The 16322-nt window shown below is 38.1% G+C and overlaps 1 protein-coding gene across 2 annotated transcripts in view; it reads right to left on the bottom strand.

Annotated features, from left to right (window-relative positions):
• Nucleotides 1–16322, bottom strand: part of STAG1 (STAG1 cohesin complex component) — a 322933-nt gene that overhangs the window by 238477 nt on the left and 68134 nt on the right. The gene's annotated exons all lie outside the window — the stretch shown is intronic.

The following is a 16322-nucleotide window of genomic DNA, read 5'->3' as shown; positions in this document are numbered from 1 at the left end:
AATACAGAATGAAGCAGGGCAAAGGCTAGTAGAGTTCTGCCAAGAGAACGCACTGGTCATAGCAAGCATCCTCTTCCAAAACACAAGAGAAGACTCCATACATGGCCATCACTATATGGTCAATTCCAAAATCAGATTGATTATATTCTTTGCAGCCAAAGATGGAGAAGCTCTATACAGTCAGCAGAAAGAAGACAGGGAGCTGACTGTGGCTCAGATCATGAACTCCTTATTGCCAAATTCAGACTCACATTGAAGAAAGTAGGGAAGACCATCAGATCATTGAGGTATGACCTAAACTGAATCCCTTACGATTATACAGTAGAAGTGACAAATAGATTCAAGGGATCAGATCTGATAGATGGAGTGTCTAAACAACTCTGGACCAAGATTCATGACATTGCACAGGAAGCAGGGATCAAGACCATTCCCAAGAAAAAAAAAAAGCATAAAGACAAAATGGTTGTCTGAGGAGGCCTTACAAATAGCTGTGAAAAGAAGAGAGGCGAAAAGCAAAGGAGAAAAGGAAAGATATAAGCATCTAAATGCAGAGTTCCAAAGAATAGCAAGGAGACACAAAAAAGCTTTCCTCAGCGATCAATGCAAAGAAATGGAGGAAAAGAACAGAATGGGAAAGACTAGACATCTCTTCAAGAAAATTAGAGATACCAAGAGAACATTTCATGCAAAGGTGGGTGTGATAAAGGACAGAAATGGTATGGACCTAACAGAAGCAGAAGATACTGAGAAGAGGGGGCAGGAATACACAGAAGAACTGTACAAAAAAGATCCTCATGATCAAGATAATCATGATGGTGTGATCACTCACCTAGAGCCAGACATCCTGGATACATCCTGTATATTGTCACCCTACTTATTTAACTTATATGCAGAGTACATCATGCAAGATACCATGCTGGATGAAGCACAAGCTGGAATCAAGATTGCCAGGAAAAATATCAATAACCTCAGATATGCAGATGACACCACCCTTGTGGCAGAAAGTGAAGAACTAAAGAGCCTCTTGATGAAAGTGAAAGAGCAGAGTGAAAAAGTTGGCATAAAACTCAACAGTCAGAAAACTAATATCATAGCATCTGGTCTGATCATTTCATGACAAATAGATGGGGAAACTGGAAACAGTGTCAGACTTTATTTTTTTGGGCTCCAAAATCACTGCAGATGGTGACACAGCCATGAAATTAAAAGACACTTACTCTTTGGAAAGAAAGTTATGACCAGCCTAGACAGCATATTCAAAAGCAGACACATTACTTTGCCAACAAAGGTCTGTCTAGTCAAGGCTATGGTTTTTCCAGTAGTCATCTATGGATGTGAGAGTTGGACTATAAAGAAAGCTGAGCACTGAATAATTGATGCTTTTGAACTGTGGTGTTGGAGAAGACTCTTGAGAGTCCCTTGGACTGCAAGGAGAGACAACCAGTTCATCCTAAAGGAGATCAGTCCTGGGTGTTCATTGGAAGGACTGATGTTGAAGCTGAAACTCCAATACTTTCACCACCTAATGCCAAGAGCTGACTCATTTTCAAAGACCCTGATGCTGGGAAAGACTGAAGAGGGGAGAAGAAGGGGACGACAGAGAATGAGAAGGTTGGATGGCATCACTGACTCAATGGACATGAGTTTTAGTAAACTCCGTGAGTTGATGATCGACAAGGAGGCCTGGTGTGCTGCAGTCCACGGGGTCACAAAGAGTTGGACATGACTGAACTGAACTGAACTGATACCCATTTGGATACAGAGTTCCAAGGAAAAGCAAGAAGAGATAAGAAAGCCTTCCTCAGTGATCAATGCAAAGAAATAGAGGAAAACAATGAAATGGGAAAGACTACAGATCTCTTCAGGAAAATTAGAGATACCAAGGACAGTCCTAAGGCACTGTCAAAAGACCAAGAATCTCCACCCCTGCCCCAATATGGCTGGAATAATCCTCCCAGTAACTGGCATACTAAATTACCCAGTCTATAAAAACTAACCAGGCCACATTTCGTAGCTGCACTCGCTCTCTGGAATGTCCCACACTGTATCTGTGAAGTATGTTTCTCTCTGAATCTGAATAATCCCAGTTCTTACCCATCAGTCTGTCTCACTGAATTCTTTCAGAGATAAGACATCAAGAACCTGAGCTTCATTAGGTCCTGAAACCAGGTACCATGGATTTTGGGTGGGTTAGATTTCCAGTCTTACGGGTTCAAGTCCCAAACAGGGTTTTGGCCAGGTTCCAGTCCAACCACGTGGGTTCAAGTCCCAAGATGGGTTTTGGCTGGGTTCAAGTTCCAGCATATGGGTTCAAGTCCCAGCACATGGGTTCAAGTCCCAATCCAAGGTAAACGGCTTCAAGAATTCTCCAAAAGGCCTCCATCTCAACACTGTCAACTACACACCAGCACTTGCCTGACAACTACAAACTGGTACTTCCCAAAAGCATTTGGCAGCAAGTGAATAACAAGGGCTTTTGTCATCTGCTTCATGGTGATTGAACCCTGTCTGTGCTGTTGCAGCTACTGACCTTCAATAGCTCCTGAGGGAATTCAGGGTGAAGAATGAGGCACTTTGCTTCAGGGAAACTGGTGGAACAGGTCTTCAGATAGTTAGATATTTTCAGGAACTACTTTAAGATTCCAATGCTTGTATCTTTTCACATCTAGAAAATCACTAAATCCCTTCATGATGACATCAGCTCCTTGTGCCCAGCAGAAAACCTTTTGTAAAGCAGGCACTTGATTGCACTTAACTTCCCTTCACCAAAATCTTACATACTGACCTTTCCCCATAGCTTCTTTGGAGCAGTTTATCAGAGCTGTATAAGGTGCTATCTCCCAGGCCACTATACTCATTTTGCTCCAAATAAAATTTAATTTGGAACTCTCACATTGTGCATCCTTTTAGTTGACAACACTAAAACCTGGTTCCACTAAACACCCAGCAAGCTCCAGTGCTGGAAGCCTCATGCCAAACAACTAGCAAAATTGGAACAGAACCCCACCCATTAGCAGCCAGGCTGTGTATACCCATACTAAACTCACAGACTCCCCAAAACACACAGTGGAAGCAGCACTGTCCATAAGAAAGAGAAGATCTAGATACACCCAACAGAACACAGGCACAAGACCCCTCACTAGGAAGACTACACAAGGAACTGGTCCAAACCCAACCCACTGGGCCGAGCTGCTACAAGATGAACTATGACCCTGAAGCTTATGGAAAGGGGACCCTAAATTCACTAAGTTAAACAAATGAGAAACAGAGAAATATGCAGAAGATGAAGGAGAAAGGTAAAAACCAACAAGAAACCAACAAGGAAATAGGCAGTCTATCTGAGAAAAAATTCAGAGTAATGTCAGCAAAGATGGTTTAAAATCTGGGAAACAGAAGGAAGGCACTGATAATAGAATGGAGATCTGATAGAGAAGATACAAGAAATGTTTAACAAGAACTTAGAAGTACTAAAGAACAGACAATCAGTGATGAATGACTCAAAAACTGAAATAAACACTACACTAGAGAACTAATAGCAAAATAACTGAGGCAAAAGAACAAGTAACTAAGCTGCAAGATAGAATGGAGGAAATAACTGAAGCATTGGAGAAGGAAATGGCAACCCACTCCAGTGTTCTTGCCTGGAGAATCCCAGGGAAGGGGGAGCCTGGTGGGCTGCAGTCTCTGGGGTAGCACAGAGTCAGACACGACTGAAGCGACTTAGCAGCAGCAGCAGCAGAATAAACAAAAAAGAAATGAAAAGAAATGAGGACAGTTACAGAGACCTCTGGGACAACATTATATACACAAGCATATAAATTACAGGGGCCTCAGAAGAAGAAGAAAAAAAAATGGATATGAGAGAATATTTGAGGAGATTATAATTGGAAACTTCCCTGACATAGGAAATAGCCACCCAAGTACAGGATACTCAGAGAGTCTCAAATAGGATAAACCACATGAGAAATACAACAAGTGAAGTGAAGTGAAAGTCACTCAGTTGTGTCTGACTCTTTGCGACCGCATGGACTGGATAGTCCCTGGAATTCTCCAGGCCAGAATACTGGAGTGGGTAGCCTTTCCCTTCTCCATGGGATCTTCCCAACTCAGGGATCGAACCCAGGTCTCCCGCATTGCAGGTGGATTCTTTACCAGTTGAGCTACAAAGGAATACAACAAGACACATATCAATCAAACTGACAAAAATTAACACAAAGAAAAATTATTGAAAGCAGCAAGGGAAAAGCAACAGATAACATACAAAGGGATGCCAGTAAGGTAAACAACTAAAGGAACTAAAAAAGAACGAAAAAAACCCCAAAGTCAGTAGAAAGAACAGAATCATGAAAATTACAGTGGAAAGAAGTGAAAAAAAAACAGCAAAGATGAATAAAACTAAAAGCTGGTTCTTTGACAAGATAAATGAAATTCATAAACCACTAGCTAGACTTATCAAGTAAAATGGGAGAAGACTCAAATCTATTAAAGTTAGCAATGAAAAAAGAGAACTAATAATACACAACACAGAAAAACAAATGATCACAGAGACTACTGTAAGCATCTATATGCAAATAAAATGACAATCTTCAAGAAATGGGCACTGTTAGAAAAGTATAACCTTCCAAGACTGAACCAGGAAGAAATAGAAAATATGAACAGATCAATCACAAATACAGAAATGAAAACTGTGATTAAAAAATATTCCAAAAAATAAAAGCCCAGGGCCAGATGGCTTCACAGGAGAATTCTATTAAATGGTTACAGAAGAGCTAACCACCTATCTTGCTCGAACTCTTCCATAAAATGAGATGGAGGAACACTTCCAAACTCATTTTACAAGGCCAACATCACCCTGATACCAAAACCAGACAATGACATCACAAAAAAAGAAAATTACAGGCAAATATTACTGATGAAGATACATGCAAATATCCTCAACAAACTACTAACAAACAGAATCCAACAACACATTGACAGGATCATATACTATGATCAAGTTGGGTTTATCCCAGGTATGAAAGGATTTTTCAATAGACACAAATCAATCAATGTGATATACCATATAAACACACTGAACAATAAAAACCATATGATCATCTCAATATGCAGAAAAAGCTTCTGACAGAACAAAACACTAATTTATCACAAAAACTTTCCAGAAAGTGCACATATAGGGAACCTACCTCAACATAATAAAGGCCTACATGACAAACCCACAATAAACATTATTCTCAGTGGTGAAAAACAGAAAGCATTTCCTGTAAGATTGGCAACAAGGCAAGGGTACACACTCTCACCACTATTATTCAATATAGTTTTGGGAAGTTCTGGTCAAGGCAATCAGATAAGAAAAAGAAACAAAGAAATCCAGATTGGAAAAGAAGTAAAACTGTCTCTCTTTGCAGATGACATAATACTGTATACATAGAAAACCCTAAAGATGCCACCAGAAAACTACTAGAGGTAATCAGTGAATTCAGTAGTCATAGGATACAAAATTAAAAAGAAATCTTTTGCAATCCTGTAAGTTTATAACAAAAAATCAGAAAGAGAAATTAAGAAAACAATCCCACTCATCACTGCAAGAAAATGATTAAAATATATATGAATAAAACTACCTACAGGGACAAAAGGCCTGTATGATGAAAACTTTAAAACACTGATGAAAGAAATAAAAGATCACACAAACAGATGGAGAGATATACCATGTTTTTGGATGGGAATGCTATACTACCCAAAGCAATCTACAGATTCAACGCATTCCCTATCACATTACCAATGGCATTTTCCACAGAACTAGAAGAAAAAATATCACAGTTTGTATGGAAACACCAAAGATTCCAAATAGTCAAAGCAATCTTGAGAAAGAAAATGGAGCTGGAGGAATCAACCGTCCTTACTTCAGACTATACTACCAAGGAATAGTAATCAAGACAGTGTGATACCGGCAAAAAAAACATGTATCTATCTATCTATCTATCTATCTATAGATAGATCAATACAACAGAAAGTCCAGAGATTAACTCACACACTGATAGGCACCTTATCCTTGACAAAGGAGGGAAGAATATACAATAGAGGAAAGATAGTCCCTTCTGTATGTGGTGCTGAGAAAACTGGACAGCTATGAGTAAAAGAATGAAATTATAACACTTAACAACACCATACACAAAAAATAAACTCAAAATGGATTAAAGACTGACACAGTAAGTTCAGAAAATGTAAATTATAAAACATAGGCAAAACACATAAATCACAGCAAGACTGTGACCCACCTCCTAGAGTAATGGGAATAAAAAAATATAAACAAATGGGATCTAATTGAACTTAAAAGCTTTTGCACAGCAAAGGAAAGTATAAGCAAGGTGAAAAGACAACCTTAAGAATGGGAGAAAATAACTGCAAGTGAAGCAACAAGTTCTGAAATAAACAAGCAACTCATGCAGCTAATTATCAGAAAAACAAACAACCCAATCCCATAAAGGGCAGAAGACCTAACCGGATATTTCTTCAAAGAAGATATACAGATGGCCAATAAACACATGAAAAGAAGCTCAGCACTGTTCATTATTAGAGAGATGCAAATCAAAACAACAGTGAGGTACCATCTCACACCAGTCAGAATGGCCATCATTAAAAAATCTACAAACAATAAATGCTGTAGAGGATGGGGAGAAAAGGGAACCTTCTTGCACGGTTGGTGACAATGTAAATTGATACAGTGACTATGGAGAACAGTGTGGAGAGTCCTTAGAAACGAGAACTAAAACCACGCTCTGACTCAGCAATCTCACTATTGGGCCCAGACCTGGGAAAACCATAGTTTTTACAGATGTACCCCAATGTTCATTGCAGGACTATGTTAACTAGCCAGGACATGGGAACCACCTAGCTATCCATCAACATACAAACAATAAAGAAGGTGTGGCATGTATATACAATGGAATATTACTCAGCCATAAACAAACAAACATGAGTCAGATGAACAGAGGTGGATGAAACTAAAGCCTGTTATACAGAGTGAATTAAGTCAGAAAGAGAAAAATACTGTATATTAATGTACATGTATTAGAATCAAGATAAAACAGTACCCATGAACCTATTCGCAGAGCAGGAATAGAAACACAGATGTAGAGAATGAACTTGTGGTAGAAGCAGTGGGTGGGATGAACTGACAGAGTAGCCCTGACATATACACACTACTGTGTTTAAGACAAATATCTAGTGGGAAGCTGTTATATAACACATGGACACCATCCAGGGTTCTGTTATGACCTAGAGGGGTGGGATGCAGCAGGGTGGGAGGGAGGTCCAGATGGAGGAGTTATATATAATTATGGCTTATATTAGTTTTTGTACAGCAGAAACCAACATGATACTGTAAAGCAATTATCTTCCAATTAAAAAACAAGACAAAATAAAATACTAATATTTGGTTTTTGGTGCAAAAACTCCTATATATCCTGGTTCCTCCCTTACCTCTTTGGAGTAGTCCCTTTGAGCTATCTCATAGGCTGTTTTAGGGTTAGGTCCTCAGCAAGTTCACAAAATAAAACATAATTCTCAACTTTTAGGTTGTGCATTTTTTTCAGTGGACAAACCCTAATGTCAACTAAGGACTTTAGTTAATAATGTATCAATACTTTTTCATCAATTTAAACAAATGTACAAGATGAATGTACAGGTGAAACAGGGGAAAAGATGGTATATGGGAACTATGTAATTTTCGCTTAGTTTTTTTGTAAACCTCAACCTCCTATAAAAAATAAAGTCTACTTTAGAAAAAATGAAGACTACTTATAATGATTTCTTTTAATACCTAACGTTCAGAAATAAAAATTTTGGAAACACAAATATAAGACTTTTTTACTCATGTACACACAATTGATGAGATGCACCAAAAACTGGAATGCCTGAACCCAGCACTGGTCAACAGAAAGAGCCCAATTCTTCTCCATGACAATGCTTGACCACAGGTCACACAACCAACATTTCAAAAGTTGAATAAACTGGGCTACAAAGTTTCGCCTCATCAGCCATATTCACCTGACCTCTTACTGGTACCAACTACCTCTTCTTCAAGCATCTCGGCAACTTTTTGCAAGGGAAATGTTTCCATAGCCAGCAGGACACAGATAATGCTTCCCAAGAGTTCACCGAATCCCAAAGCATGGATATTTATGCTACAGGAATAAACTTATTTTTCATTGGCAAAAAATGTGCTGACTGTAATGGTTCCTCTTTTGTTTAATAAAGATGCAGTTGTACCTCATTATAATGATTTAAAATTCAGGCTCTGAAACTGCTATTACTTTTGCACTAACCTAAAAGCTGTGTGTCTGTGATACTTACACCTTATTATACTGCCATATATCCTCCATACCAAGTTTGATGTTTCCCTGATAACTCAGTTGGTAAATAATTCACATCCAATGCAGGAGACTTGGGTTCAATTCCTGGGTTGGGAAGATCCCCTGAAGAAGGAAAAGGCTACCCAATCCAGTATTCTGGCCTGGAGAATTCCATAGTCCATGGGGTTGCAGAGTCAGACATGACTAAGCGACTTTCACATTTGATAAGAGTTTTTATCACGAATAAATGAATGCTGAATTCTGCCTACTGAAATGATTTGTGTAATTTTATTTTTTTTTATGAATGTGGTATATTGATTTATGAATGCTGAACCATCCCTGCATCCTGTATAAAACCAATTTAATCATGGTGTATGATCCTTCTGATTGCTGAATTTTGATCATGGTGTATGATCCTTCTGATGGCAGAATTCTTTTCTTGCTGTATGATCCTTCTGATTGCTGAATTCTGATCTTGGTGTATGATCCTTTTGATGATTGCTGAATTTGGTTTTCTAATATTTTCCTGAGATTTCTGTAGCTATAGTCATCGGAGATATTGGCTTGTATTTGGGGTGGGGCCAGTCTTTGTGCATTAGTGGCCTTACAGAATGAACTTAGGAATGTTTCCTCCTCTTCAACTTTTTGGAAAAGTTTGAGAAGGGCAGGCAGATTTTCTTAGTATGTTTGGTAGAATTCAACTGTGAAGCCATCCAGTCTTGGACTGCCCTTTCTCTGTTCTGACATAAGACTGAGTCTGAGCTAGCTCCAAATCTCCAAGTCCTTACCCTACTTGCCAATGGCAGCCTTCACCCTAGTAGAGTGTGGTGTGAGAGGAAGGGGGGCTGGAGCAAGTACTCAGTGCAAGCCAGAGTGTGCAATTGGGACAGTTGCAGGAAATCAGTCAGTCTCAGGTAGTTTTAAATCTGCTTCCTCCACCTTGTTCCTGAGCAGAAACAAGTGTTTTTATGCAACCATCACAAGTGGAACTTGGTTTTTTATAGCCATATGGTAAGTCTTACTGGATTTCAAACCAGCTAAGGGGACTAATCTTCCTGGTAATGGACCCCAAATCTGGGTTGCCAAATATGTAGCTCAAATGTCTCACACCCTAGGAAGGATCCTCGAGCTTGTGATATGCTCTCCTTGCTAGGGGTTCAAGTCCAGAACTGATAATTTCTGCTCTCTTCCTACTCAACTCTGTGTGAATCTTTCTTTGCCATCTTGGTCACAGAAAGGCTGTTCTATCAGTGTACAGTTTGTTTCAGTAACAGTAGCCACACATGTACTGTATTTCTGAGATGTCCATCACGGAGAAGGGAGCTCAGCATCCTCATACTCTGCCATTTTGATCTCTTTCAGAATTATTATATTGTTTTTACTAGTTTTGCAAACTCTTCCTCTTGAAATTTCTCAACTTTCAATATTACTCTCAAATAGTGATCATACATACTTCACTTTACTGGCTTCACCACAAACATGCTGGCTTATATGGATAATATTAACTGGCAGTTGTGAAAAAGAGCATCTCTGTCTTGCTTGACTACAGTGAAAATTACTCTACTATATTCCCTTGAGCATGATGTTGGCTTTGGGATTAAAAGGATTTTTCATCCTTCCATTTTTCACTTTCTAGAATTTACAAAAAAGTTGTAAGAAAAGTACACGGGATTCTGAATACCCATCACCAAATTCTCAGATGTAAACATTTTACCCTTTTAATCCTCTCCGTCTTCACATAGCCCTTTATTCATCAATACTCCTGTATATATTTCCCCAAAGCAAACAAAAATCTAATACTACTACAGAATAATGATCAGAATGCTGAAATTAACAATATAATATATATGTTCTAATTCACAGAATTGATTTTACAATTTAGTATTCGTCTCAATAATGTTGTTGACGTCAAAAGAAAAATCTAAGATCGTATATTGCATTAAGTTCTGGAACAGTTTTCTTAGCCATTTCTATTTCATGACAGGGACACTCTTACAGAGTACAGGATAGTTATTATGAAAAATACACCTCAACTTGAGCTTGCCCACTGTTTTCTCATGAGTAGTTTCAGACTCTGTACTATAGGCTAATGAGGCTGAGTTCTTATAAGTGCCTACCATGCAGCATATGGTGTCTATTAAGTCTTTACAGGTAAAGTACCATTTTATTCATAATACATATCTCGTAAGGAGACAATCTGAGGAGGTAAATATGTTTTTCACGTTACCCCACTAGTGTTGGAGTATAAGCACTGAGTTCAAATTTTAGTTTGTACTTTTTATACTCTTCAGCATGTGTTATTTATGCATGATTCATCTATTCTGAGTGCATCCAAGTCTTGGATTTTCCATCCATCTTCAATGATTTTTCCTTTTTTCTGAGTATATGAAACATGAAGATAACTTCCAAAGTCAACCAACACTGTTCAAAAAGTATATTCCAGTAAGTATCATCCCTCCACCCCAATTCCCTGTAAGTTTTACACTCCATTTACATACACACATAACCTACAGGGGACTTCCCTGGTGGCTCAGACAGTAAAGTGTCAGCCTACAATGCAGGAGACCCAGGTTCAATCCCTGGGTAGGGAAGATCTCCTGTAGAAGGAAATGGCAACCCACTCCAGTATTCTTGCCTGGAAAATCCCATGGATGGAGGAGCCTGGTAGGCTACAGTCCATGGGGTCACAAAGAGTTGGACACAACTGAGCAACTTCACTATACCCTACAGGTAGGCAATTATTATTCTGTGCCTTATCTTCCCTTTGTTTCTTTATGGTCAAGTGACCAGATACATGTGTATATTCTACTATTTCCCTTCTTTCGTCTAAAAATGTTGAATACTTTTAGACACTCTTTTGCACTTAAAAAAATAAATGTATCCTGAAAATCTCCCTGCATTAGCCCACACAGTTTTTCCTCATAATTTTTTGCCATGCCAAAAAGCTCCACTGAATAAGTTTTGCCATAGTTTATTCAATCACTGTCCTATACATTGGCATTTAGGTTGTTTCCAATATTTCACTACTACAAATAATATGTTACTGAATAACCTTGTGCATTTATTTTTGTAAAATGGAAATATATCTTCATGGCAAAATTCCAGGAACAGTATGGCTAGGTCAAAAGATAAGAACATATGGAGTTTTGGTGAAAGTTGCTTAGTCGTGTCTGACTCTTTGCAACCCCATGGACTGTATAGGCCAGAATACTGGAGTGGGTAGCCTTTCCCTTCTCCAAGGGATCTTACCAACCCAGGGATTCAACCCAGGTATCCCACATGGAAAGTGGATTCTTTACCAGCTGAGGCACAAGGGAAGCCCAAGAATACTGGAGTAGGTAGCCTATGCCTTCTCCAGCAGATCTTCTTGAACCAGGGTCTCCTGCATTGCAGGCAGATTCTTTACCAACTGAGCTATGAGGGAGTTTTGGTAGATAATGTCAAATTTATATCTATGAGCTATGTATCTACTTTTATTTCAACAAATAATGTAAGAGTGTCTGTTTCCTCACAGCCTAAAGAACAGACATTATAACTTATAATTTTTCAATCTCATAGATGAAAACTGGTATATTGTATAGTTGTATCTTATAGCTGTCTTCTTTCATATGTGCTAGTTAGTATCTGCTTACTACAGGTTCACAGGTACTTGAATCTATTTTAGATTTTTATTACACTGTACTAACATAAGAGACAGTGAGCTTTCTCTTTTAAACATGTTAAGGAAATATGCATCTCAGTCTGATATACTAAAATGTTTTAAATCTGTTTTGTCAAATTCCTTTTCAGGAACTATGAAGATAGCTAAAAGGAAAAGTAGCAAGGGATATGAACAGAAAACTGAAAAAAAATAAAAATAAAAATGGCTCTGAAGTCACACATGTAAGAGAAATACAAATTAAAATCATCCAAGTACAAAACTTAACCATGGGTCAATGACCTACATATAAGTTCTAAAACTATAAAACTAACAGAAGAAAATATGGAGGTAAATCTTCATGCTCTTAGAAATGGCAACAGATTCAAAGATTTGATACCACAAGCATGAGCAAAAGAAATGAAAAAAGAGTTGGACTTCACAAAGATTTAAAACTTTTGTTCATCAAAGGACATCTTTAATAAAGGGAAAAGACAACCCACAGTGTGGGAGTAGTTGCAAGTTATAAACAGTTACATGTTATGTATCTGATAAAAGATTTAATATCAGTATACAAAGAAATCTAATACAATAACTCACAGCAAAAATAAAACCCATCTAATTTCAAAATAAGTATAGGACTCAAATACACATTTCTTCAAAAAAGACATACAAATTGCCAAAAACACAAAAAGTCGCCCAAGTCACTGGTAATAAAGAAAATGCAAATCAAAACCATTAAAAAAAATACCACTTCATACCCCATAGGACACTAAAATCTTAAAACTAGAAAGGAAAAGTGTTTTAGAGGATGTGGAGAAATAAGAATCTTCATATATTTCTGGAATTTAAAATGGTGCAGCTGCTGTGAAAACAGTTTGGCAGTTCCTCAAAAACTTAAAACAGAATTACCATATGATCCAGCAATTTCACTACTAGGTATTTACACCAGAAAATTAAAAAATAAGTACTCAAATAGATAAGTGACCATAAATATTCATAGCAGCAATATTCACAACAACCAAAACGCGCAACTCCAACTGTGTATCAATGGATGAAAGAATAAATAAATTGTAATATATACATACAATTAAATGAATTTTATCAATCTATGCTACTACTCAGAGAAATCTCAAAGATATGCTAAATTAAAGAGATCAGATACAAAAGGTCACATACTATACAATCTCCTTTTACATAAAATGACTAGAACATAGGAGCAGAAACAAGATTAGAGGTAGCCAAGGACTGTAGGGAAGAGCTAATGTGGAGTGACTAGTTAATGATAAGTATTCTTCTGGGATAATAACAAAAAGTTTTGATACCAGAAAGGGGTGGTTGTACAACACTATTATGTTTTTACGTGATAAAAACTACTGAACCACCCACTTTAAAATGGTTAACTGTTTAAGTGTATTTCACCTCAATTAAAAAAAAATCATATGATGTATTTTTAAATTATTCATAAGACCAATAAAAAATTTTGATAAAAATACTTTCTCAAAAAGACCAAATAGAAACAGATTATTTTCATATAGTACTGATAGGAGTAAAATGGACATAATTTCCATAACAGGAAATTTGGCAATATCTAATATAATTAAAAATATAAAAACCTACAGATATTCATTCTGCCACAAAGAACAAATGAGGTACACATGAAATTACTCATTGTAAGAGCCAAAGACAACAGATAGTAGTCAATGTGCTGTTAACAGACAACTAGTTAAATAAATTGTTGTACATACATAAAAAGGAATGCTTTGATTCTGGAAAAGAGGCAAAGTGAAAGTGAAAGTGAAGTCGCTCAATCGTGTCCGACTCTTTGCGACCCCATGGACTAGCAGCCTAACAGGCTCTTCCCTCCATGGGATTCCCCAGGCAAGAGTACTGCAGTGGGTTGCCACTTCCTTCTCCAGGGGATCTTCCCGACCCAGGGATCGAACCCAGGTCTCCCGCATTCTAAGCAGACGCTTTAACCTCTGAGCAACCGCTCACTTTCACTTTCTTTTCAGTAGCTCAGTCATGTCGGATTCTTTGCAACCCCATGAACTGCAGCACACCAGGCCTCCTTGTCCACCACCAACTCCCAGAGTTTACTCAGACTCACGTCCATCGAGTCCCTGATGCCATCGAGCCATCTCATCCTCTGTCGTCCCCTTCTCCTGCCCCCAATCCGTCCCAGCATCAGAGTCTTTTCCAATGACTCAACTCTTCGCATGAGGTGGCCAAAGTATTGGAGCTTCAGCTTTAGCATCATTCCTTCCAAAGAAATCCCAGGGCTGATCTCCTTCAGAATGGACTGGTTGGATCTGCTTGCAGTCCAAGGGACTCTCAAGAGTCTTCTCCAACACCACACTTCAAAAGCATCAATTCTTCGGCACTCAGCCTTCTTCACAGTCCAACTCTCACATCCATACATGACCAATGGAAACACCATAACCTACACTAAACGGACCTAGTCGGCAAAGTAATGTCTCTGCTTTTGAATATGCTATCTAGGTTGGTCATAACTTTCCTTCCAAGGAGTAAGCGTCTTAATTTCATGGCTGTGTCACCATCTGCAGTGATTTTGGAGCCCCCAAAAAAGTCTGACACTGTTTACACCGTTTCCCCATCTGTTTCCCATGAAGTGATGGGACCAGATGCCATGATCTTCGTTTTCTGAATGTTGAGCTTTAAGCCAACTTTTTCACTCTCTACTTTCACTTTCATCAAGAGGCTCTTTAGTTCCTCTTCACTTTCTGCCATAAGGGTGGTGTCATCTGCATATCTGAGGTGATTGAGATTTCTCCCGGCAATCTTGATTGCAGCTTGTGCCTCTTCCAGCCCAGTGTTTCTCATGATGTACTCTGCATAGAAGTTAAACAAGCAGGGTGACAATATACAGCCTTGACATACTCTTTTTCCTATTTGGAACCAGTCTGTTGTCCCATGTCCAGTTCTAACTGTTGATTCCTGACCTGCATATAGGTTTCTCAAGAGGCAGGTTAGGTGGTCTGGTATTCCCATCTTTTTCAGAATTTCCCACAGTTTATTGAGATCCACACAGTCAAAGGCTTTGGCACAGTCAATAAAGCAGATACAGACAGACAGATGGATATACAACAAAGGAGTTAAGAAGTAACTCTGTGGAGATAGATGGTAAAGCAAGATGTAGTAAAGGCTTTTTGATTTACATTTCTCGTGTGTGTGTGTGTGTGTGTGTGTGTGTGTTTAACCATACAAACAATTTACAAAAGCAAAAAATTTTAAGACTACTATTTGTTGTAAAATCAAAACTCATTCTAATAGGACACTTACATAGATTAGACAAGACCACATATGTAAAGCACTTCACTCAGTAAATTGCCTTTCCCAGTTTAAGACTGTACAATTAACAAACTCACTTTCCTTTAAATAAACTAATCTCTTGCCAATCCTCATCTAACTCTATGCTCCAGGTTGCTGCCACAAACTCTCTTTATGCACTAGAGTGTGCTGTACTTTCTCTTCTTCTGGAATTTTTACACCAACTGTCAACTTGGACTCAACACCTCAGTTCCAGTATCAAGTTTGTTCCTTTGAGATGCACTTTCTTACAAATATCCCCATATTCACACATACACACAACCTGGGTTGAATCAGAAGCTCCTCCTTGTCGTTCCTACACTACATCTTGTGGTTAGACATGGAGACTAAAGATAGCGACAAGCCTGAATCTGAATCATGAATTCGGCACTTAAAAATTGGATGATGTCCAAAAACTAACCTAAGCCCTGAATCCTTAGTTTCTTGAACAACAGAATAAAAATCATATCTGACTGATAAAAGTGTCAAACCAATATTAAACGAGCTAATGTATGTAAAGCATACAGCTTGGCACATATACTGCCAAGCTGAAACAGTCATTAAATTGTAACCAATTTTATTAGTCTCTTGGTAATGAGCAGTTCAGTGAACTACTGGTATATTTCCCTCCTTTTCTTTGCTAAACACCCTTCTTTAAAAACTCAACAGGGACTTTCTTGGTGGTCCAGTGATCAAGACTTCACATTTCCACTGCAGCAGGCAACAGACTGGATTCCCAGCTGGAGAATTAAGATGTCGCACACTGCATGGCATGGCCAAATAAATAAATAGCAAATAAAGTCAAAGTAGAAAGGACATTAAAAAATTAAAGTAGAAATTATTAAAAAATAAAATAAAAATTAAATATATTCTAATAGTTACTGGGGCATAGACTGTCTTGACAGTATATATATATATATACACTTAGGAACAATAACCTAGGTACTTTGTAAATATTTGATAAAATTCTTACGTTAATATGGTGAATGATAACTTGATCAGAA

The sequence above is a fragment of the Capricornis sumatraensis genome, chromosome 1 (assembly GCF_032405125.1).
Source record: "Capricornis sumatraensis isolate serow.1 chromosome 1, serow.2, whole genome shotgun sequence".
In the NCBI taxonomy this organism is placed as follows: domain Eukaryota; kingdom Metazoa; phylum Chordata; class Mammalia; order Artiodactyla; family Bovidae; genus Capricornis; species Capricornis sumatraensis.
This window is presented reverse-complemented; position numbering and strand designations above follow the sequence as displayed.